The 22,187-nt window shown below is 42.6% G+C and overlaps 1 protein-coding gene across 4 annotated transcripts in view; it reads left to right on the top strand.

Moving 5' to 3' along the window:
- The first annotated feature begins 57 nt into the window (after positions 1–57).
- The window catches only part of LRRC8D (leucine rich repeat containing 8 VRAC subunit D), a 53,378-nt gene continuing 31,248 nt past the window's right edge, over positions 58–22,187 (top strand). Inside the window, exons 1-2 of one of the 4 annotated variants that reach the window (XM_042030256.1) lie at positions 60–246; positions 11,727–11,866. The gene's annotated coding sequence lies outside the window, so the exon portion shown is untranslated. Of the gene's footprint in view, positions 247–9,699; positions 9,914–11,726; positions 11,867–20,381; positions 20,474–22,187 lie in introns of those variants that run through there. The other 3 variants (XM_042030257.1, XM_042030259.1, XM_042030258.1) reach the window with 3 other exon arrangements.

The following is a 22,187-nucleotide window of genomic DNA, read 5'->3' as shown; positions in this document are numbered from 1 at the left end:
CGGGAGCTATTGGCCGCCGCCCCGCCGGCCCCGCCGCCGCCGGCAGCCGGTGCTGTCCGCACGCCGAGCCATGCGGGTGCGCGCTGCAGGGCGCTGCTAGGAGCCGAGCCCGCCCCGCCTCTGCCCGTCCGCATGGCAGCGCCGCGGGACTGACCGCCGCGGAGAAGCTCTGCGCCCCCGCCGCACGCACGGCTCGGCTCGGCCGGGCGGCTCTCGGGGTCCGCAGCCCGCAGAGCCGTCCCTGAGGTGAGGCGAGCGCGGGGCCGGCGGGAGGCGGTCGGGCAGGCGGCGGAGGGGCCGCGGGGAGGGGGCGGCATCTTCACCGGCACTTCTGCCGCTCCCTCCCCGCGCTTTCCGTCGCGCTTCTCTTTATCTTTTTCTCCGTGCAGACCGGCCTGGGCCGGTTCGCTGGTGCTGCCGCCAGCGCCGGTGTGCCTCGGGGACGCAGCTGCCGGCGGGACCCGGGGGCGTCTGCGCTCGTCGCGGTGTTCTCCCGCGGGATGCGCATCCACGGAGGACGTGCCCGCATGGGCGGGGGGCCAGCGGCCAGAGCGGGGCCGGCCCCGCGGCGGGTCTGGGAGTACAGCGTGGTGCTGGGGAATGCGGCTGGAACTGCGAGCCCCTTTCGAGGCCAGTGGGGTTGGATCCGGCCCCTGTGGGGGCCGCCAGCTGTGTGGCTTTTGTGTGGGGTCAGCTGTGCTTCGTGTTGCAGCACACGCAGATTAAAGGGGGCCCAGCCAGTCAATAAAGCACATCTTCAGGGCAGAACTAGCCCTTGTCAGATAATAATCTGTTTTTTCGAGGCGCGTCTCCTCCCTTCCCCCTGCTCCCCAGTACGTGGCAATACCGATTCCTGCTCCTTTAGGATCCCTGAGCTTGGCACAGCAGCTCTTGTCTTGTAACCTCCATTTCCCCCCGTCACAAGTGCTGCCACTGCTCTTAAACAAACACGAATTCAGACGCAGAAGGCTTGTGACTTGCTCAGCATCCTTTAGGGGAGCTGGTCTGCGGTCACTGGGGGGGATTCAGGCTCTGCGTTTACAGCACGCCTGCAGCCCATGACACTTTCTCCTGTGGACGCTCCCAGTGTGTAAAAGCCATGAGGTAGGTTACTCAGACTTGAAAATGGAGGACGGTAGTGGTGGTGGTGTTGTTTGGTGGCGAAGTCTTAGCAGTACTTCCTGTAATGGTGGTGCTGAAAGTGATGTTTTACTTGACTCAGCTGCTGGTGCAGGGAGCACTTTGGGGTACCTGCCACTCGTAAGCATTGGCCAATTACAGCTTTAAAAAAACCCCAAACACTATAGGGAAGTATTTTGGTTTTTTTCAGCACTATGTCTGTCACCATGAAAGGAAAGGGTAATATTTTCTGCCTCTAAAACTGAAGTAGGGGAATGGCTATGCCCCCTTGTTTGGAAGAGAGGGTTTTAGGATGTGAGAAATTTGCATGAACAGGGCTGAGATTTTAAACCCATAGCTCTGAGCTATCAAAAAAGCACTCTCATGCCAGATGGGGTAGCTAAGTCCCTTTCTCTGTGTTGTTTTTATTTCTTTTATTTCTGTTTTGTTTGTTGGTTTTGGTGGTGGTGTTTTGTTTTGTTTTTTCCCCTCACTTCTTCCTGGAGGCAAATGAAACCCCTTTTCTTCAAACTTAGGGTAGGGTTAGTGTTGTGTTATTTGCTCTTGATTGCCATCTTAAATTAATTTACCAAGCCTTACTTGGGGCCAGGATCCTATTCGTTCTTTGTGCCTTACAAATGCCCTATAAACCTTTTATTGTTAGTTGAAACTGATTTATGAGGTCCTGACCTAGGAATATGCTTCTGTGGCTGTATCTTCTTTACACAATTTTTTCCTGTGTCTCTAGGCAGGCATTGCCTTTATAGTAAACTCATTTGGTGCTTTGCCTGTATATTGCTTAGTGTCAAAAACACTTGTCTGTTTGCTGTGTCTGTTTTCTTGCACATAATAGCAGGGAATATTAAATAGATGCTGTTATTTGTGATTACTTCAGCACAAAAGATTGAAAGTTTATAATGGCTATGTGAGGTTGTGTGGGGAAGGGAGCAGCATTAAGCTGTCATTTGTTTTGTAAGATCCAGGTATGAGCAACAGATATCTCTACCAGTCCTGACATCCTTGAGGGGATGGTAATCTGTCTGGTGTGTTGAGATCTGGAAAAGCATTTCTAAGCAGCAGTACCAGCAATGGAGAAAGTCTGTGTGCTGCAGTCAGTGGAAGGTAATTATTAATAGGAACCAACCCCTATAATAACAATGCAGAGGGAGTGAAAGCACTTGGGTGCTTGCCCTGGAAAGATTAACTAGTGAACATTGTACTAACACATAGCTGTACACCTGAAATACAGTTCTTGTATTCCAGTTCTTTCTTAGCCCTTTGTGCCTGTTGCCTCCTCTTGTGTAGCAGTACATAGGTGGTGGTACAGAGATACCACAGCTCTGCCTCCTGTTTATGGACAGTTTTCTTGACTGCGTGCCTGGACAGGGAGGAAAAAAGCTAATGGTGTTTGTGCTGGGATTGCAGTAGGTCCTGCCAGTGACAGGAGGATAAGAGAATAAAAGGCAGTGGAGAAAAGGGTATGTCCATCCCTGTGGTCAAAGGCACTTGCAGCTACGTGTGTTGTGGCTTGGCGCAGTTTCATAAGAAGGGACTGTACTGAAGTTTCCTGCATTGAAGTTGATTCTTTTAAATTCTCTAGGTCTTCCCATTCCTTCTGTGTATTGAGGTCCCATTCAAAGTCTGTTAAAGCCGGTGGGAGTAAGTGGAATTTGAATCAGGCCCTGTGCTTCTGGCTGAGTTTGTTACCTGCTGTGTGTTCTCTGATGGCACCAGCGGCTGTCTCAGGTCCTGCTTCTGCAGCATACTTGAGGGTTGGCCGGGGATGCCGTGCAGGCAGAGTGCTGACTCAGCACCGCAGCCCAGGGTCTCCCTTTGCTTTCTCCCGCACACCGAAGAGCCAGAGGGGAGTTTTGATACAGGTACATGGACACTCTGATCACTGAATTAGTGTCCTGAGGCTTAAAGCACCTAGTCTGTGTCGGGCTGCTGACAGCTGTTTTGCTGAGAAGTAGCTTGAGTCACAAATGGGGGAACATGATCGAACTCAGTAAACAAGTTTCTCAACTGGGTGCCAAAAAAAAAAAAAAAAAGGGAGTTCCAGAGTTAGTATTTCACAAAATAATGAACTCAGAAGGTCTTCATTTCCTTTCAAAAAGCAATGTTTATCTTCAAATTAATTCATGAAGTTGCTGTAGATCCCTAAGTATCATAAAACACAATTAGCAATATTTGTTATGCTCAGATATTACATATAATAGCACAGTAACATTAAGTGGAAAGAACAAAACCTGTTATTTCAGTTTCTATTTGCTATTTAAATTTTTCCATTTCTTGCTAGTATTGAAATAGGGCTGCACAGTTCTCCTTTTGTGGTGTTTTGTTTTTTTTTTTTTCTTTCCTGCTTTTATTTATTTATTGTCTCTTGGTGGTGGGATGATTATATCCTAACCAACATAAAAAGAAAAAGCTATTGCTCTGTTAAGAAAAGTGGAAACATTTTTCCCCAGAAACCTTACATTTAGATAAAGACTTGTCTGTGCTTTTTCATAACTGACATTTTAAGCATGTTTTTTTTAACAAACAATGAAAAGTCGGTGGACTTCACCATGCAAAGACTTGTGTCCATGACTGATTTTCCATGTATGTATAGTTCCATGAGTCCACATGCATGCATGAGGCTCTCTGGGGTCACGCTAGTGGTGCTTGATCTTGGAAGTGTTTATTCTTGGCTGTGATGATGAGGTGCTGTGGGTCTACACAGGGCTGAAATACGAAGAAATATGTTTGTGAAATGCAGTTTTCTAGCAGCTACTAGCATTATAGTTTGTGAAAGCAATTGTAATCACTGTTTCAAGGCTATCCTGTGCCTCTCACCTTGAGAGCACTTTGAGCTATGTTTTTTAAAAGTGTGACTTGCTTGCATTGGGGATGGGTTTGGCTCAAGATCTTTTGGTCTGAGCAAATTGAGTGCAATTTTCTTTTAAGCATATAACAAAGAATAGGTACCAATTGCTTGCCAGACAATTTCTCTCCTCAGAGATTACAAACAAATTTAGGAAAGAACAAAGCCAGGATTTCTAGTGTTTAACTTCTTGAGCATCGTCTTAGGTTTGGCACGTTAAAAAGAAAAAGTGCGTCACAAGTCAAGTTGGCACCTAATACTGTCAGTAGTACTAATTTCCACATCATTAATTTTAACTGACAGTGCTTCAATCTTTCTCTCACCACAAATTTATTTAATTAAAAGAATTGAAGCTCTTTTCATTTATTCCTATATTCTCTTCAGCCGTAGCAAGAACAGGTTCTTGTCCCCCTTCAGGAAATGGAGAGGAAGAGAAGTGAAAAGACATTCACGTAGCAGCTGCCAGAATGTTCAGGGAGATATCCTTGGAAGGAGAAAACTTGTTTTCTTGAAATCAAGCCAGCAAAATGCCACTTTTGCCCAACACTTGGAGGCAAGCAGTAGTATGGGAAGAAAATATGGCTGCGCCAAGGACTTGTGTGTTAGAACTGTTTTAAAAGAAAAACCTTCGTTTTCCTTCTTCTTCCTTTTCAAGTATAAATCAGGATACAAAACCACATTGTTCATGTAGCCTCAAAACTAATTTTCCTTCTTTCCACTTGAGTTCTTTCCTCAGAAGTGATTTGTTCCGAGACTGAAGTAGTTGCGACATTCAAGACTTGAGCAGCAATCGTGGTGTAAAATACAGCCACCCTTAGGGGAGGAGGAAGGATAGTTGTTGCTCAGATATTTTTTCTTTTCCGAGGCCCTTTTTTGTTGAAGGTAACTCTGATTAAGCAGCAGAAAGAAATACGCAGGCTGAAAGCATGTGACATCCAGCAGTGGGTGAGGCTAGCATTTGTGTTTATTCATCGTGGTCTTGCATTTTGTATTGTGTGATCAGTAGAAGAAGGAATAGTCTGGTTCTTGAGATCTGCCTTGCTCCTTGTTAGTGTTAAAAAAAAAAGAACCCTCTGTATGTGGTCTTTTTGTCAGTTAGGCATCTCTCCTTTGAAGACCAGAAAATTGCAGTGGAACATTTCTCAGAGCTAAGGGGTGGGTGCTACAAATAGTTAAATGCTGTTGTTACCTTTTCCTGTCAAATACCTCTCCAAACTGTTTGCTATTCATATAAATTTGAAAAAAAAAAAAATTGCACAATTCTCAAACTGGAGTTTCAAAATCTCTCTGTTAATTTGCTCAGGATTTTTCTGTCTGAATCATAACTCCTGTTGATTTCCCCTGCATGGGATTTCCCCTGCATGGGATGGACCATGGATGAGGCAGACCGAAGTGTCTGTTGCTGTTTTAGATGTCTCACCTGTGACACTCGCATGGAGCTGGTAAATATGATGAGACCATCTGCTGGAGACCAGTGATGCTCAGGATGAACCTCCTCCCTGCATTCAGTATGTAAAGATACACAGAGAAAGGAAAAAGAAACCCAACATGAAGGCCCTTCGTAGTCCTTCTGATGAAGCAGTGAGTCAGGCTCCTCCCTGTCCTCATGCAACCTCATGGCTACAAAGTCACAGCCAAGGTATAGATAGGTTTGTCTTTTTTTCCTCTCTTGAACTTTATTCTTTACGAGTCAGCATTGAGATAAGTTTCTTTATAAAAGGTATTCATTATTGCTCTTGGGTCCTACAGAAGCCAGGGTTGCCACACCTCTAGTGTTTTCAAGTCTGGCCAGTGGCACAGATACCAGCATGCCTGTTAAAAATGAGGATTTTTTGTGTGGAGAAAATTTTGAAGAACTTTACTTTCACTGCAGTGATTGTCCAACCTGGGATTATTGCACTAAGGAGAAAACAAGTGCATGGGATGAGTATATGAATATGATGTCTGAATATCTACCTGTTCTTCATCTGTTGGGAGGAAAGGAAGCTTACATGCTTTCAGCTGGTATGAGAACTTGTATAAAAAATGCTGACGCCTGCAATTACCTCAGTGTGCAGGCTTGCTGAATCTTTGTGTGCTAGGAACAGATGTATTTTGATGTGTGCACATAGAAAGTTCATTTTTTTTTCATGTTGTGCCAATAAAAAGTATGGTTTGTTGTCTGTCTCATATACACTGATTAAATAACTAAGCTTATACAACACTGATTTGTTAATCATTGAAAATAACCTTTCGGTTCAAGAGCTTCCTCTGTGAAAATTAATATTTTATACAGAAGTGTTATGTAATAGACATTTTGTTGCCTTTGCAGTCCTGGATGGAGGAACACAGTGTTAAGTTGATGTCGTTTGGATTGTTTGGTATAAATTTGTCCCCTAAGCCGATGCAAATATCAGTGAATAATGGCAAAAAAAAGTCTGCATTGCATATTTGTAAATGGTGGTTTGTGTACAGATCATGGAAAGGCAGGATAGCAATGGCAGTCTCTGCATTAAACTTGAGTGAGCAGTGTTAGAGGTAGTGCACTGGCTTGCTTTGTTTCCAAGCACCACTGTGGTTACACACACTTTCCGCATGCATTAGCAATTGCCTTCATCAAAGATGCACGGAGGAACCAGCCTTCACAGTTAATCTGACTGGTGTTTAAAAATACAAACTGAGAAGTCCACATACAGGGTTCGTCTCAGTGGCTGCCATCCAGAAACTTATGTACTTTCTGACTAATTAAATTAAGAAACAAAGCCTAACCTACCTAGCTTAGCAGAGGAACTGACACAAGGGAAATGAAACTTTTCATGTGCTTGAGTTTTTTAGAGTAATGTTTGCTGGTTTATAACCCATACTAGATTTCTTCACAGTTTTCCCTTATTGGCACTGTTAGCAGAGAGAAAGGGAAGACTGGCTTGATAGATTTGCTCCTCTCCTTTTCAGATCTGTTGGTTCTGGAAACAAGGAACTGAAGAAATGCAGATACATAAATGCTTGTTGGTGCTGCAGAAATTGTGAGTTTAACCAGTGCTGGTGTCCCAATGAAAAGTGGGTAGGAAAGTGTCTTAACAGAAGAATAATAGAAGAAAAGTGTTCTTGAAAAAAGGAGTAGACTGAAACAAAATCGTGCTAATAATAAATCAGGAAATGAAAAATGCACAGGTTTGGACAAGATTCTATTTCTAGTGTTTGAAACTTGGATTTATGCTATGTTTATTTTTAGTGAAAGTTAATTAGGGATGTACCTAGATTGAAAAGTGAATTTAAGAATGTCTTTATAAGCACTGATCAGTTTAGTCCAAACAAATTTTAAAGAAAGAAACCACTGAGGCCAGAGTTACAGGAGAGCAAAGACAGTAACTCCTGAAAATAAAAACATGAGAAACATGCAAAAATACGAAAGAAAATAGTAAAAATGAGTCAAAGAAAAGAAGATAACAAAGCTGTGGAGAGAAGTGTGAGTAAATATAAAATCATAAAGCATGAGGTTATATATTCTGTTCTACAAGTGGAAAGTGTATGAATTCTGTTTGTTTGAGTCTGCCTCATTCCAGAAACAAGACTTTCAAGCTCACAGTGGAATGGCCAAGTTTTTCCTGTTTGGAGTCAGCTTTGAAAGCAAATTATTTGAAAAAATTCACTGCAGGAAGTGTAATGGGTACCTGAACCTTACAGGTTGAATTGGTACAAGCCTGGTTTTGACTAATGGTTTTGCACGTGCCTCGTTTGTATTTTAAGGCTGTAGTCTGTCCATGTGCACAGTGGCCTGGAGCAGCCTGGAAACAACCAGTGTGCAGCTGGTCAGTATGAGGAGCAGAGTGCCCCTTCTCTGCTGTTTCTTTTATATATGAAGAGGATGATGGCCCTCCACACTCTGACAGCTGCTGCCTTCTGTCACCTCATCCGTGTTAAGACTTCTTCAGTGTCTGATTATTTACCTGTTTGCTGTCTGAACTTGTAAAATCTTAGATCTGGCTTGCTTATCTGCTAGAGAGTGTAATACCAGAGCTACCAGCAGCAGCCCCCTCTCTTACTGCCTGTGGGTCGAACAATGAGTTAGCTGTAGCAGTGAGAAGTTTTGCCTGCTTGACCAGCAAGGTTTGATTTGTTGATGTCTTGGTTATATTCCTGCTTTCTGCAGCAGAGGAGAGGAAGTGGGGAGAAGTTTGCACACAGCCTCTGGCTCATGGATGGGGGAAGAGGAGGTGGCCACCAAGAGAAGGGAGGAATTACAGTGAGCTTGCCAATTAAGGGGGGTGTTGGGTGTTATGTGAAAATCTGCAGCAAGGCCCTGGAATGGACAATGAACTCTGCAGGGAGCAGCAGTGGGATCCTGTAGGCTCCCATGTAGCAGGAGCAATGCCTAAGGTGCTTTCCGAGGGCAGTGTGGTTTCAAGACCAGCTGGAGCAAATTTGAGCTTGCACTGCTGTTGAAAGGGGAAGTCCTGCCTCCCAGCCCACCCTGTACTTCGGGCAAGATGCCTCTCCCAGGCACACACCATGGAGAGAGCAGGAATGTTAAGTAGCAGGGTAGCCACAAATCGGCTTCAGCTGATTTTAAAACTTGACTCAGAGATAGCAGCAACATCAGGTATTTATCCAGTTAGATTACATCCTACTTTTGACAGTGTTTCTACAGTAGGTATCTGTGCTGGGGTTTTTCTTCTCTCTTGATGGCATGACACTTTTCCTGTCTGGTGGTTTGTTGTTTTTCTTATGCAGCAGTAAGGGAGGAAGATGGCATTTTAACTGAAGAGATTGTCAAATGTCTGCTGTTGTCTGGGTACTTGGAGATATATGTAGAACTGAGAATTATTCAGTTCTGCTGAAATTAAACCCCTAATGATGGGAACTTCTTCACTTATTTAATTAGCTGAGGTTGTTGGTGGGTTTTTTTCCAAAATCTCTACTTCTTCCCATTTCTTCCCCAAAATACTTTGACTTCCTTCCTTTTCCTTTCTTTACAGAGTTCATTATGATTTGTTCTGAGTGCATTGTTGGGTTTTCTTTCACTCTGTCAACAATGATTATTTCCCTGTTAAAAGCATCAGAAGTATTGTTCTCCTTAATGGAAAAGATGTTTGATCAAGTGACTGTACAAATGGAGGCAGCCACATGTAGGCTACTGTATATAGGACGTGGCATTTGGAGGTTGCACGTGTTATGCCTGAAGTGCCAAGTGCCTGGCTGTGATTCAGATTAAATTGGCACTGGTTGATGCCAACACCCCAGTGTAAATTTGGTGTCTTTCCCTATGCTGTAAGGCCCTGAAAGAAAAGTACTGAAGTGAGTGAGTGCCAGAGGTGACTAGGTTAAAAGAGAGGTGGTGCCTGTGCTCCTTATTTAATCTCCTTCATAGCCACAGTCCCACATACTGACTACATCAGTGGGTGTGTATTCTTGTATCAAAGCAGATGTTTCTGTAAGAAAGATGCTGCTTTGTTTTAATAAATTGAGGTTGTCACTTCAAAAGTGGGAGAGGGAGGTGAAGGAAGTAGCATAAATCAAATGGGATTTGGAACAAAATGCATGAGAGTTTTTGTGGTAAGAACTGCAGGGAAGAACCCTTCACTGGTCTTGCCACTGCCCAAACATCTACTTATGCACTGCTGTGATTGCTTTTTCTGCTTTTAGATTGATTTTTGGTTTGGTTTTTGTTTTCTTTTGTTTGTTTTAAATGAAAATTTTTTAAGTGTTTTGTTATTTGTTTCCCTTTACATCTCCTCCAGGTATGATCCAATCCATGTGCTCAGCCTGTTGTGGGAAGGGGAGGGTGGTGGTGATGGACCTCAGCAGTCTTTCAGATTGTGATTCAGCGCTTGAAGACAAGCTCTCCTGTTCTTCATGCCTTACCAAGTGTGGTGGTGGTGCTGTTCAGCTCTCCTGGCCCCTTTCCTTAAATGCTGATACATTCTCAAAAAACACAGTGCTTCTACTTTGAAGGTGGGAACTGCCTTTGCCTGCTGTTTTCAGAAATGGTTTGTTGCCTTTGGAGTGGCTGCTGAGGAGGGATTGGAGGGCATGAGCTCTGTTTAGGCCCTTCTTACGTGTCTCTCTGAACTCATAAAAAAAAAGGTTACAGAAGCAGCCAAGGTGAATGGCCCCGTGGCTATGAGAACATTTTCTGTTAGACCTCAAGTATGATCCAAAGGTCTGTTCTGAACCTGCGTGCAATAGACCTTGTAAAGTATCTAGTTGCAGGTTTTTGCCTCCATGTATTTAAAAACAAGAGTCTCTGAAAAATCTAGTTCTGCTTAAAGAGACTTACTTCTCCTGAGACCACTTGACCACCCTGAGCCCTTTGAAGAAGGAAAGTCTAGGAGGCATATTTTATTTGAGGATTTGACAGAGTTTTCCACATCTCCTTATCCTGAGTCTCTGCCGCTATGAAGAAACCTGGAATAGCAGGTTCCTGCTGACCTTTAAAATGATCTCAGTGGAAAGCCTGACGCAGGGCTGTTCTTGTGTGCTTCTGAGTGCCAGTGGGTGCCAACCCTGAAAAAGGCTTGGAAAAAAATTAGGGGGAGACATGGCGGGGGCTTGGATTGTGGTTTTTTTTGCAGTGGTTTGGGAGCAGCTGAAGTGGGTGATCTGCACTGCCCTTGGTGCTGGGTGCAGACCCTTGTGGCAGAGCATCTCTGCTGTGGCCACTGCTGGGATGGAGGCAATGGGCTGGGATCTGAAGCAGGGGATGCAGCTGGTTGTCCCTTGATGTGGAGCATTTTCTGCTCTGGAGGGCTGCTCCTGTACCTGGGGTTTGCTATCCTTGCAGTGAGTGCCTGCTGCCCTGGTGTTGGCACCCTGGCACAGTGTGCTGTGGTTGGCAGTGCTAGGAACGCCTTGGGCACACAGTGGTGCTGCTTGGGGTGCAGCCCCAGGGGCAGAGAAGGGCAGGGAGGCAGTGGCAGCCAGCCGGCTGTGCACCCAGAGTCCTGTAGAATCCTGCCTGTTGCTAAGGCACTCATTTTGGATATGGAACAGCATTGGTTTACATAGCAGCTTTCCCTGTGTTTGTTGATTGGAGGCAATTACTGTAAAATACTTGATTTATAACAAGGCATACTTAATAAGCAGCAAACTAAAATAAATATTCATGAATTACCTGCTGGAGTCTTTTTGCTGAGTTGTTGCTTTCCATCTGCGTGCTCTGCACAGCCCTGGAGCCTCTGCGTCTCTGGAGGTGAAGGCAGCCATGCTGGGTCTTGGCTGGTGGAAGTTTTGGGCTGACGAAGGAGAGGGACAATCCCACTTCTCTATTTTGTTTATCCGAGAGGATAGAGGTGTTTTCCTGGGATTTTCCAAGTAGTTCATTTGACTCAAGGTGGTCTGCTTGCCTGGCATGTGGCCGTAATGCAGCAGTTGAAGTGTCATCAAAGTGTCTGTGTGGAGCACATGCACTGTGCAGCTGCCATGTCACTAGGGTCTGGTCTGGCTTTTGTGGTGGTGTAGGGAGGTGATGATGTAGAAATAGCAGTGCTCTTGGTTAAGTTAGGATGAGCCAATATGTTCAAGAATGTGGGAAATGACAAATTGCTCATTTGGGATCTGCGCTCTTCAAGAATAGGACAAGTCATTTAAAGTAGTTCCAAAGTCATTAAAACAAGGATCTGCTCAGTCTTCCCCAGAGATGAAGCACTGTCAGCAAAAGGATGAGTAACCTTTGTCTTCTGTGTTGTAGAGTGGCATTCCTCTGACCCCTGCTACCATGACTGCTTTATCTGGCCAGTTTCATTCACAGCAGTTTGTTTTTATATAGGAGGAGTCTGTGGCGCTTGTCAAAATGAGAAAGTGATCATCAGAATCTGGCTTGGTATTCCTGCTGCTGGAGCCTTCAGGAGCCAGTGCTCAGCCCAGCTGAAGCCAGAGGAGGAAGGTGGAGAAGCACAGCCTGATCAGGTACCGAGCCAGTCATGGGAAATGTTGTCTGATGCAGAGTTAAGTTATGGATGACCATTAGTTCTAGAAGTTACGTTCTTTAGAAGGTCTTGTTAACATGTGTGATGCAATGGAGGTCCAGTAAGGACAGCCACATCTGTGGGCCTGGCATGGGTGCATGTTACATATCTGAGTTCTGTAACCGATCTGAGGTGAACATAAACAAATGCAACGTTTCCTGGGGTATTTGATTTGCACATCTAATGTGCAGTACAGCTCAGTACATGTTTGCACAACCATTTTCAGGCTCCATGTAAGTTGTAAAGAATGGGCTAGGAGTACTCTTAACAAATGTTTGAATATTGAAGAGCAGTTTGATGTCTTGAGGGAAGGTTTTTCCTCAGCTTTATTCTTTGTTCTAGTGGGGAGACTTAAGTGCTAGCTTTCGATGAGCACTATGTTCTGTGGGAACCATAGAGCACAGAGAGGTAGCAGACTGATGGGTTTTAAGACAAAACCAACTGTTAGCTTGCTAGCTGTGTTTTTATTTGCCAAGATGTCCATAACCATTTCCTGGAAACTGGTATTTATTCTTGCATTCATATCTTTCAGATTGTCATACTTGAGAAGATTTAGTTAGGTTCATCTTGTATGAAGACAGAAGTTCAAGGTTTTGATTTATTGTATTCAGTTTGGGGTTTTTGTCTTACATAACTGTACCTTCTAGTTTATTTGGAACTCCTGCTCTGAGGACCATGTTTTGAAAAGACTTCACATATTTTAATGCAAAGTACCTTTAGAGATCCCTTAAGAACAGGGCTGCTACTTTTGTGGGCTTGTACAACATTTGGGATGGCAATGGCATGCAATTCACTTTTAGAGGGAGCATTTTTTGAAGAGGCACAATGTTTTTTCACCTCAAGGGATGCTTCCTCTCCAGAAATACCAGTATCTGTTGCTTCGACTATCTGAATTTATTAGTTACATTTTTGTTATCTTTTTATTTATTGACCTAGGTGGAAGCAGTGAGGGTTTGTTTAAAATCTATTAAGAAAATTATTCCTAATCTTGTAGAGGTAATTTCTAGCTCTGATTATATCTTTCCTGGTGTGGTTTTTTTTGTTTGTTTGCTTTTTGGGTTTTTTTGTGTGTGTGGTTTTGTTTTGGTTTTTTTTTTGTCTTGTGAAATAAGAATCAGCATTATTTGATTCAACAACCAGCTTCCTGCTTCCCAAGGAAGAGATAGTGGCTCATTCGCCTGCAAACATCCCTCCTGTGGAGAGTCTTTGTTGGGGAGTTAGAGGAAAGCTAGCAGTTCCTAGTGAAATAGCTGCATAGCAGGATGAAGAGGGATTACTGAAGCATTACTAGGAAATTCATGGCTGTGTGGAAGACCTTATGTACTCCACAGACAAGCTGACCTAAATTCTGCAGCCAGGCCTTGCTGGTTTGTGTGTTGATGTGATGTGGCAGGCTGGATAACCTGCAGCAGATCTGGGGGTTAAAAAAAAAAAAAAAAAAAAGCAGGGGAAGTACAGAGAAGATTTATATTTGCGTGGAAACACAGACAGGCAAGTCCTTAAAAGTGTGTTGAATCTGTCCTAAATTTTTTTTTTATTTTCTAACCCACACTTCTCTATTCTTAGTATTGAGTATTTTTTACATAGCCAGGATGAGTCTGTATTACAAGGATGCTCATTAGGAGGAGTGGAAAAGTTGTTTACTCCTGGATGGGGAATATGTGGATGGTTTTGCTCATAAGAGGCTTTTACAGATGGCTTGGAGTTCTGAGGTAGGTTTTAGCAAAGAAGTTGTGCTAAGTATCTTATCAGTAGTGAAACAGTTAACACAACTGACACTTGAACTCCTGGGGGGAATAGGATTAGTGTCCACATGACATAAATGGAATGGCTTATGCTTAAGTTTCTAGGTAATACTTGTTTCTCAAGATTATACATTACACAAAACATGACACAAAAATCCAGATAAAAGACAAAATGCCAGGTCTGTCAAAGTCAAGTTGGTCAGTCTGACCTGCATGCAGTGTTTTCCTGGTGTTACTTCTTGTAGTAGTGTTGTGAACTTGCAGTTTAGTTTCTGCTGGCACAAAGTGGTGTGAGGGCAGTTACTGCTTCCTGCCTTTTTCTGTACACATAAGCTGGACTGATGCAATGCTCTCCTTTGCTTTCACCCTTCCCACTTGCACACTTTTGTTACCTGGTCTCACCACTTTTTTCTCAGGTTCCTCTACTCATGTGGAAGGAATTTTTTTTGCTAATACTGCATACACCATGTCCTGTGAAAGGAATGGTTTATGCAGGCAGAAGAATTTTGCAATCACTAGAAGGGCTTTTGCAGTAAGGTTTTTGCTGGCACAGTTGGGAAGCAAGGAAAAAAATACTGGCTGATACAGTTAAATGAACAAAATGTTGAAGTGTGGCTAGGGCCTTTTCTGTGCAAATGTTCTGGTCTGGTTACTGTGATGGAGTGTGTGTGTTTATTTATAATACATTTGTGTCTGGAAACCTCTTTTTGTGGGAGCATAAACTTTTAAGTCTTGAATTGTTTTAGAGGAATATCTGCAGCTGCAGCGTCCTGAAGTGCAAGGGGAAATAGCGATATTCTGAAACATTGCTGGCTTATTTTAGATCGCATTTCACTTGATGTGCTTTTGGTTTGTTTTAAGAACAACTTATCTGTATAAGCTATTTGTTTACTATACACACATAATAAGCAGCAATGCCGACCTTCAACTGGAAGCCAGGATGACTGCTGGTCCTGTTGCCCCACTGCCAGGAGCAGGTATGGTGAGGGGATTGGAGAGCAAGGGCTGTTTTCCTTGTGTGTTTCAATACCAGAAGCAGTAATTAGAAGCTTGTTAACTGACACATGAATTAAATTCATTGAAATTCCCTCCAAAATGATTAACTGGCTTTTGCTTGCAACAATGTTATTGCCAAGGCTACCTCAAGGCAGAAGCAATGTTTTCTTTAGTGTAGATAGAGATGTCATTTTGAGTACTTCTTTGCAATGAAAAGAACTTCTGTGTATCTAGCTCCATTGTTACAATTTTTGTGTTGGTTTATCTTTTCTTTTTTCCTGTCCTCCCAGCAGAATTTTCAATGTTATCGGTAGAGACAGAAACTAAAAAATAACTGGAAAATAGCCCTACTTTGGTGGTTTTTTCACTGTTTTTGCTCTCCTATTTCTTTGCCTAGACAGGAGACTTGTCCGCTACTGATAGCAAAAGCCAGTCCCCACAGCCACGGGTCAGTGAGCTGAGCTGCTTCTAGCCTGCTTGTCCTTCTGGAGCCTGAACCCAGCCCGCCCGCGGGCGGTGGCACCGACACAGCACGGGGGAGGAAGGAGATAGCACTGGCGGGGTTTGTCGCCAACTTGCTATAGCAGAGAAAAATCTGAGCAGGGTCAAAATGCAGCACTGCTGTCTTCAAACCTTCCCTGGAGTAATGTCTTGTTGCATGGTTTTGTGTGCATAGACCTGTTTCCTACTGGACATGTATCAAATTCACCAGGCTGCAGTGTTCTTAGCTGTGTGTTTCAACATATTACAATGTTGTTTTGAAATACCTACCTGCTCTCACTTCATGACTGGAATCTCTGGAGGTGCCTTTTGGATAGATGGGAAGTGATTCTCAATGTGTTGCTCCCTCAAGCTTTGTCTGTTGTCTCTGGTAGCTGATGCTGTTTTGAAGAAGGTAGCACCATCACAGAGTGCTTGTTCTCTCAGAGGCTGAGCAAACAGTGGAGCACTAAATCAGTGTAGTGAGGTGCAGCATCAAAGAGTAAGGTCTGCCTTTCCTTGTCCATACCCAGTTTGGTTTCAGGAGAGGTGAAACACTTCCAGCAACTGTGAAACCACAGGAGAGATTGGACTGGAGAAAAGCTGGTCTTTCCAGCACCAGGTTTTCCTTGTGTAGATGGGCCTAACACGTCTCAGAATGCTGTATTTGCACATGATGGTGAAAAGGACATACCATAAGATGTTGGTGACATTATTGCCTTGCACCTCAGATAGTAAAGATGGGGGGAAGAGGGAGATTTGCAAGGGAAAAATGAATAAACAGCTCTTTGTTGCTCAATTATTTTAGTGCTGCTGTGGTTTAGCTGTTATATTGTGTTACTCTGTCCACAGCTTTTTATGGGCCTCTTTTAGAAAAATTTTAAATTTACATAAATAATATGTTTCTCTAGTTTTATTTATTATTTCAAGTGCTAGAATGTGCTTACAATTATAACATTCCAGTGCCTCCAGTAATTGGATATATAAAATTCTGGCCTTTGTTACTGAGCAATGGGCTCCCACTTTCTGCTTATCTGACGGCATTTCATGAAGTAGCTTTTGCTCAGTGTATTACTGGAAACATGGAAAAGTCTTCTATGTGTAATTAGAATTGTTTTGATCAATAAAGCATCAATCTCTTTTCCATTCCATTAACTCTTATATTCTGCAGGAGCTGGGCAAAAAAAGCAATTTTTTTTTTTTCTGCTCATAAACTGAATCTGCTAACTTTTGAGGTAAAATGTTTTTCCAGGCAGACTTCAAAACAATTTTCATGGGCAGTTCAAATAATTATTTAAGGAATGTAATGATTGTTAGTATTAGTATTACTGATACTTGAAACATTGGGGAAAAAACAGTTCTATGAAAATAAATTTTTTAAGAAAGTAAAGCCCCCCATACAGCCCCTTTCCCTGGCCCCATCATGTGCTATTTTGAAGTTCTGTGGTAAAGGGGAGCACTGCCCAGGTTTGGGTTTGGTTTGTTTTTTCCAATCTTTACTATGAAGGAAGCATTGTAGTTTGGGGCTTTAGAGGCAGAGCTCAAATGCTACCCTATTATTTCCCCCCAAAAATCCTACCAGATTGTTGCTTGCACCAGAGCTGCACTCTGGCATCTGGCTGTCTGGTTTGGCAGTCCCACATGCTTTGACCATGCTTTAGCAGGTCGTGTGTTTTGGTGACTTGCTGCGTCCCATGACACCAGGCTGAGATGCTGGTAGTGCTGCCAAAGGCTGGAAGCAGCAGACATTCCTCTGCCATGGGTGGGATGGGGAGGACTGTGGTGCTGCATGGGTTTCTCTTTAGATGCAAGAAGCAGTGGGCTGTGGTAGAACCAGACAATCACCTGTCAAGTCACCACCTTTTGGCTGATAAGCAATGGCTGTGTTTTCCTTAGTCGGTGTGCTCCCTAATCCTTGGGCAGTCACTGGTTGGTGGTAACTTGCAGTCAAGTCCACAGCAATACCAGCTTTTCCTTTTAAGTTCAGGAAACTGGATGGGGAGCTGCAGGTAACCTCTGCAGGATCTGGGTGAGTATTTGTGAAGACAGAGGTGGGTGATGATGGAGCAGGGAGATATCAGAAGGGAGAACATGGAATGTAAAGCACTGCTGATCTTGCAGGAGTGTATTGGCCCTCTCCTCTGGATAGTGCTGTCCTGGTATGTGTATTTAAACTGAGACAATTTGGAATAACTGGCTGTCAACTTGTTAAAATAATCAGGTTGCCAAGAACTCTATCATTTTGTTAAGCTTAATTTCAGATTTATTGCATATTTTTTCGCCTTTAAGGGAACTAATTCAGGGGATGCAAACATGAGGCTTAGCACTCACGTTCTACTCCCTGCAGTTCATTTAAATTTTCTTTTAATTTGCCTTTGCACCCCTGCTCTGTCTCAACCAGGGTTCAATCTGAAGGCAGCAACTGAGAAACTCTTCCCTTCACTGAAAGAGTATGTCTAGCTTGTAGGAGATGGGAAAATGAGAATTGGAGCTCTCATCCATAAACATTTACCAAAGCTTATTTCAACAGCCTCTTCTGTCTTTGTTAGAATAGTTGAAGGTATGCCAACCTAAAAAGCCCCAAACCTGCTCTGATTTGACTTTCACCTAGATCTTTATGTATAATATCCTCATGAGGGGCAGGGCTGCTTCTGTTTTCTTTGTATGTTGGATAGCACTTTCATACGTTGGTGTTGGAACTTGGGTGGGTTTTTTGCAGTGTCATTGAGTTTCTTTTCCTTGTGTAGGTTGTTCAAATAGCTGCGCTAGTGGGAAGGCAAACACTTGAAATGGAAAAATATGATGAGGCAGGGGCTGTCAAGTATTATGCATCAATTTTGTACTTTGCATGCTGAGGTCCTGACCTACTTGAGGTCTCTAGGTACTTCTGCAGTGTAAGTGTTTAGCAAAGATAAACTGCAGTGTCTGGCAGAGGGATCCAATGTGCAAGGACACCTGGAAAAACAACCTTTAATCCTTTCCCTGAAATGAGCTGGTTTCAAGGTTTCTGTTTTTTTCAGAGAGGTTGGCCAGGGTGCTTCCATTCAGTGTGTGCTGGCATGATATTCAGTGGTCAGCACCTTGTTTTAATAGCTGTCAACAAAATAATATTGATAGACCTGATAGACTTTTTTCCCCTGCATGTGTGCTGGATTAATTCTTTGAATGTATTTTTTTTCTCAGAAATAATCAATATACCAAGAAAAGCCCCATTCACCCATAACATCTAGAAAACAGCAAAATGAGCAGAAGACCAGAAAACCCCCAGATATCCCTAAACAGCACCAACAAAATGAGCTATAATGTGGTCAAGGAGAGAGCTGCCTGTAGACAAGGGCACTTGCTAAGAGGGAGACACTTATGAAAACCCACCATTTACCTTTGATTTTTGGATGAGGGCAAATGTAGTTGTGTTCTCTAAATAAATGCTTGGAGTAGTTATGTTACTTAGTGTTCCTTATGATATTGAATGGCTTGTTAATATTAATAGTTTCACAGCATGTCACAAAAGGCCTTGGAGTTTATTCTTGGTTTTCTAGGTAGTCTGATTACAGATGATGGAACTAGACAGGCTAAAGGGTCATGGCGTTTTAGAAAGAGACTCTCTAAAGAATATCTCAAGGACTTTTTAGAGTTAGAGGTGTCCCCAAGATAGGCTGTTACTGGTTGATCGAGGCCAGGGATACGAATGTTTCTTGCTTATTAAATGCCTCAAACATGAATAGATGAGTGCATGGTTAAAAGGCTCTGTGGATCAGCACTGGCTGAAAATGTTTTCTGAGGTTTGTATGGGTTAAAGGATGTTACTGATGTTTCTTGACACCTTTTCTGCAATGTCATCTGCCCTATTAACAGCCTGTTTAGGGGATGGGCTTGTTTTCATTCTGTACAATTGGAGTGCACATAAGGAATGTGCATCTTGTTTTCATAGCAGTCATAGACCAGTCCTCAGGAGCTGACTCACTGCTATTTTGTAAGCAGGGTTTGCCTTCCTTTTATGCGGTTCTGCATTTTTCCATTCCACAGTCCATGGTAATTTAGATCTTAAGTGTGCTGGTGTTAAAAAGCCTGCTTCCTGGAGTAATCTTATCCCCAAGTATGTGGTGTATACTTGGCCTAATTTGATACTAACAAAAATAATTTTTGATTATTTCACTTTTTTTTAGTTGGGCCTTACATTATGTTACAAAGGCACTTTCCCTGCAGCTAACATGGTCATTAAAAAACAAGTATTAATGATTTGGGGGGACTTGTATTTGGTCTGTTAGTTATTGTTACACTGTCGCACTTGTACGGGCTTGTTTTCAAATTTTCCTGCACAATATGTGACTTTCTTGAGTTTCAGATTAATTGTCTTGTTCTATTTGCATTTTAACTGAGCTTTGCTATTGGGATGTCATGGTAGGGTGGGACTGGTGAAAATGGGCCGCTGTAAAGATACAGAAGGAAGGCCATGGCTCCCTATAACTCGAGCATTCAAGTCAGAATTTCTGGTGTGTAGCATACCTTGAATAACACTGGGTTCCATTACTGACTTCCAAAATCACTTAAACTCACTTTCACACTTTAGTAACACTTTATTCATGGCAGGTCAGATATTTTCCTGTGACTTTTTATTACTTGCTTTTACTTGGCTCAATTAAATTTTTTTTTTTCCACACTGGCATCTTTGGAGGAAGTAAAGTGCCAAAAATCTTCAGTGCTGTCATAATTTTTATTTTTTAATGAAAAGCTTTTCTGAAAAGATCTGTGCACCAATGCATAAATTAAACTTTTTCCAAAGTTCTGCTACCTCTGTAATTTTTTTTATAGCTTTCCTAGGTAAAAGTTGGAAGATCAGATTGTTTTAATTGATGTTTTTGCAAAACTTGTGTGGCTGGAAAACTGACAGGAGTCATGTGAATTTCGTATTACTTCTGCCTGATTAAAATCAACAGCAGGACTCTGGGCTGCTACTAGAAATATTTCCAGAAAAACCATACGGGAGAGACTAGGGGAGATAACTCAGCAGAGACTTTTTTTTCCTATTCCTTGTATTCTGTGGTAGCTCCAAGGCTGAGCATAGTAAAGGGAAAAGATGTAAATCATTCGTATGGAAAAAGGGTGGAGCGATACCGGTTTTCCTGGTAGTAGCCTGGAGGCCGTGGAGAGGGGAGAAACAGTAGGAAGCTTTTGGTTTCCTGGGTGGAGCTTCACATCTGCCACTGGTAAGTGGGAGCCTGATGGGAAGGCATCGGGCTGGTAGAAAGGCAGCACCTTCCCTGGCAGCTGCTGGACTTCAGCCTGGGTGTTCCTGCAGGAAACTCCACCTTCTCGTTCTGTCTCTGGTACGTTTTCTAAGCCTTGATGTCATCTTGTTACTGCTGGTAAAAAGTTACATGTGTGGGAGATATGCAAATGTGTTGTAATGTTCTGATATAATTTTAGCAGAGGAAAAGAGCAAGCTCTGTACATAGGTATCACCAACTGAGCTCAAGTCTTGCAGCTTGGTTTATTTAGTAGAGCTGTCAAACTTAGAAAAGAGATTTTCATGGATGTGGGGTATAGGATCAAGTTCATAATTTCATAAACTTAAAAAGTAGCTTCTATCAATCCACAGTTCTCTAAATTCCTTTACAGACAGTAGAAACTGTCTGAATGAGTGTCGAAGAATTGTATCATTCAATGACATGATAATTGAGAACTTCTGATGATGTGAATTCTTTTATTATTTACAGTGTATACTGTCACTGGAAGAATACTGGCTTTGCAATGAATAACTGAGATAGACTTAATCTCTTGTTTCTCTCAATGTAAAATTCTAAATACTGTTCTGCCTTTTTTTTTTTTCTTTTTTTTTTTGCAATTTTTCTTTCCAGGTGTAATGAGGACTTGATGATCTTGTGGAAGAGAAATGAATCTACTAAAATCCTTTCTCGTATATAGGGTTAAGTATTGCACTCAGGAGGATAATGTTCCAGTGGAATTGCAGTCTTCCCATAACAGTTTAGACTTTGGTAAAGCAAGTGGATGAGTCATTGCAGGGGTTTGATGGCTGAAAAGATTGATTAATAATTAATTTAAAAACAAGATGCCCTTTCCTCTGTGTCCTAGCTTTCAGGCATTCAAAAGATCATCAGATTCCCACATGTAGTTTAACATTTGAGTACTAGGAACGTGTTTGTTTTGATGTCTTTCCCTGAACTGCAAATGTTGCTTTGTCTTTGCTTTTTGCTCACACATTATTTAAAGAGATATAAATGTCAGATTTGATTCAAGTGTTTTGATGAGGTTACAGCACTTTGAAGGAGCCAAATGTTCTCATTTGGTGTGTTAGGGTTATGCTTACCTCATGACCTTTTTGAAGTGCACTGGTATACCAGGTGCTGCATGGCTAATGGCATTCCTGATTTTCAGGAATTCTCACATACAGGTTGTTTACTTTTCTTCAATAGACATTTGTCAGTGAAGGATTTGTATTTCTACAGGTTTGCATTTGAGCTGGGTGTCTAATGGGAAACCCTGGGCCCAGGGTGCTTTCTGCCTTTATGCTGGGATAGTGGTAAAAGTGAAGAATGCTGCTGACTGCAGTGTGACCCTGAAGGGATGACTCAAAATGAGCCCTCTGAATTCAGTTAAATTAACATAAATAATGTCTGTTTTAAGGGGGGTTCAATTGTAGTAGGTCAAAGATTCGAGGTCAATCAAAACCAATCCATGAAAGACATGGAAGCTTCAGCAACCTTTTGGAATCCTTTAAGAGGTTAATTGATACCCTCTTGAGTGTTCCTGTCTGGGGCAGACCTTTGATACAAGATAGGTCTTGTGACTCTGATGTTAGAAGAGGTAATAAGCTGTGTTTTGTCTTTTTGGTAAATTAAAAGCACGCTATGTGCAATCCTGGGCAATTTTGGTACTGAATCGTGAATGTTTAGTGCATGGTGAACATCCATTTAGGCATTTGTTTGCTGATAGTGTACAAAAAGCCACTGCCCAACCTTTCATTTTTATTTATTTATAAGAGTGAAAGGTGAATGAAAATGTGTAATAATCTTAACTTGA

Source organism: Corvus kubaryi, unplaced genomic scaffold (genome assembly GCF_017639235.1).
Source record: "Corvus kubaryi isolate FWS band 111438036 unplaced genomic scaffold, C.kubaryi_AGA036_p1.0 37334, whole genome shotgun sequence".
Lineage (NCBI taxonomy): Eukaryota > Metazoa > Chordata > Aves > Passeriformes > Corvidae > Corvus > Corvus kubaryi.
This window is presented reverse-complemented; position numbering and strand designations above follow the sequence as displayed.